This window comes from Octopus sinensis, linkage group LG4 (assembly GCF_006345805.1).
Source record: "Octopus sinensis linkage group LG4, ASM634580v1, whole genome shotgun sequence".
Lineage (NCBI taxonomy): Eukaryota > Metazoa > Mollusca > Cephalopoda > Octopoda > Octopodidae > Octopus > Octopus sinensis.
Genome location: NC_043000.1, coordinates 75,816,501 through 75,819,696, shown reverse-complemented (window position 1 = coordinate 75,819,696; position 3,196 = coordinate 75,816,501). Strand labels below are relative to the sequence as shown.

Sequence of the window (3,196 nt, the reverse complement as noted above, 5' to 3'; positions counted from 1 at the left end):
TAACTAAATACAAGGATTGTATCCAACGTCGTACTAATTCTGCCAACTTTCTTCCTCTGTCTTTATAAACATATCTTTCTCTCACTTACATTCTCAGTCCCCTACTCTCTTTACTCTTTCTCACACTCATAACCTTAACGTGATGATATGTACGTCAGATTAGTTAAAACTTCAGATCGAACGACCAGCGTTCCACAACTCCTCCTTTAAGCTCCGCCTACCGGTGTCAGATCAGGTGATCACACCACACACAGATGACTGGAACCTGCAACCATCATCATCACTGCAAAGGCCAAACATGGTTATTTGATCTGGTAAAAATAGCAGCCAAAATTTCCCTACTTGTCTTCCTTACTTTTTAAATAAGGAAGGACACATTAGATAGTTTAATCATTCTGTCATACACTGTGTTCAAACAAATTGGTCGCATCTGGAGTAGCTTTGATTATCGGTCTTCTTGATCCGAGCTGACCTTAGGCAAAACAACAAAACTATCATCATCATTAGCACCGATACCAACAGTTGTTGTAACGTGAAAGTAGCTGCAGTAAGAGTAGCAACAGTTAGAAAAGTACGTCAACGACCTGTAGAGAGATTTAGGAAGCTAACTCACCATCACTACCACCGCTATCATCACCAGCACCACAATAACGACCATCTGTATTACCAGTACAACCACCCGTACTATCTGATTCCGCCCACCACCACCATCACTATCACAGAAGTGACTCTAGTGTAGTTCCGCAGACAATGATAGACCAACTGTAATGGTTATTTGTCTCACAATGTTTTATCGACGACAAATACAACACTAGATTCTAATTTATTCTACTTAATTTTTACAAACTGGAAATTATTTAAAATTCACTTCTAGAACACTCCCCCAAATATATTCCTATATATATACATATACACACACACATATATATACACACAACACACACATATATATATATTATATATATATATACATATATATATATATATATATATATAATATATTATATATATATATCTTATATATGTATGTATATGAGAAATGTTATAGTTCTTGTGAAGAAATGTGGAAATATTAGGGAATATTTGTCGCAGAATATTTTAATCGCGATTTGACGTTATTGATATTATTTCACGTTGTAGAATCAGCTGTCGTCAACAGACAACTACTTTATGTTGGATTGTTGTCCTATCTTTAGATATTTCTAGATAGCGACTTATATATACACACAGAGACAGAATATACATACATACATATATATATATATATATATATATATAATATATATATATATACACACATACACTCCCACCCTTATATCGGCAATATTTCGATCCTGCTGTCGCTTATCTATTTATTTTTGCTGGAAACCTTGAAAAGCTCTCTAATGTACACATCCGGGAAAAGGTAAGTTATATTCTACATTCCTAGAGATACTCGATATCCAATATTGATAAAGATTCCATGATCATGCTTTTCTTTCTTCAGAACCTCGACGATTAGCGGTGGGATTTGGGGAAAGAAATGATTACTTCCGTGAATCGGAACCGTATCTTTCGGCTCTCTCGTCATCGACTTCACAGCTGATATTTAAAAGGGACAGTTTCTTTTTATTGTCATAGATAATATTGTCATTATTGTATTGATAAATGGTTGGGCAGCATTAATAAAGGAAGAATATATACAGAATATGATTAGAATTTCCATTCTGCCATGTGCTGAGGCAACAAATCTCTGGAATTGTTGCCCCAGCCCATTTAAAACAGTTGTAATCAAAAGTGTTCCAATCAAGACTTTCCCTGTTTTTTCCTGTCGGAGACTACATTCTCCATTGTCGTTTTGCGAATTAAAGAAACTTGGTTGCTATTTTTAGCAAGTCGAATGATTGCGTGTCATTAAGTGTCATTCAGATTAGATATTAGTTAACATTACCATCACTTTATTTCTTGTGTATATATAGGATGTAGCAGTAATATACTGCGATCCATTCAGTCATGTTTCTATCTCAAATGCTCACTTGTGTTGCTAATGTCGTCCTAGTGACAGCTGTCAATAAATTTAGCTCAATGTAATTCCTGATATATGTTATAATAGATAATCGTTATATGTTATTGATGTTGTCATAGCTTGTACGGGATCGCTTAGCCTGGTTGAATGAAACAAGCCAAATCTCGCTCAAAATATATCTTACCATTATACTGGATAATATAATCTCGAAGAAAAGACTAGATGGTCAAGGCTGGAACATCTTTGGTATTAATCTGCTCGAACGGGGCTGGCCAGTAGTTAAACAACCAACACTAGTTTTCTCTGGCGTGATATATATTTTAAGGGAGTGTGCGTGTTTTCAATTTTTATTAATTTAATGATTTCCTTCTACTATTATTTTTTCTGCCTAAATTTCATAATCTTTATTTCTATAAATCTTTTGTTTAAACATTAACATTCTCTAGAGTCGATAAAATAAAATGCTTGTCAGGTATTGATATTGGTTTATATATTGCTATTATGCAACAACCCAAATGTTACTGGAATTATAATACAAAACTATCCAAAAGTCTTCCATTTTCCAACACGTGTTCCTAAGACCAATTCCACACAAATGTCCTCACCGCTATTGACACTATATATTAAGGTAAGGTTGAAGAAAAATCAATTCCTTGTAGATAGATTTGATTATCGCCAACTTTACACCTAAATTCTCTGTTTAGTTAAGTAAAAATGTACAAATTGCGATATTCCGAAATGGTTTTGAAACTAAAAGACTTAATTTTAAACGTGTTGCTCAACACTTACATTGTTCTCTCATTCATTAACAGACACTGCCATCAACTGGGAATTCACTCAAATGATCTCTTACTCCAGTTATGCCTACTTTATACCGAGTTGTGTAATATTTTCATTTCATCGATCAGTTAATAGCTCGAGTATTTTTTGTTTTCTCCTCCTACTCATTAATATATTCTAAATTTGTAAAATATGTGTGTATGACGGACTTCTGTATATATATATATTATATATATGATTATGTATGCATGTGTACGTATATATGTATATATATATATATATATATATATATATATATATATATATATATGCATGTATGTAATTATGTGTATCTGTATGTTTATGTGTTTTGTAGGGATTTTAAGTATTTTTCTGTATATATATGCATGTATGTAATTATGTGTATATATA

At 32.9% G+C, this 3,196-nt stretch overlaps 1 protein-coding gene across 1 annotated transcript in view; it reads left to right on the top strand.

Moving 5' to 3' along the window:
- The first annotated feature begins 1,287 nt into the window (after nt 1–1,287).
- The window catches only part of LOC115211105 (ras-related GTP-binding protein C), a 91,112-nt gene continuing 89,203 nt past the window's right edge, over nt 1,288–3,196 (top strand). Inside the window, exon 1 of the mRNA XM_036502175.1 lies at nt 1,288–1,405. The gene's annotated coding sequence lies outside the window, so the exon portion shown is untranslated. The remainder of the gene's footprint in view (nt 1,406–3,196) is intronic.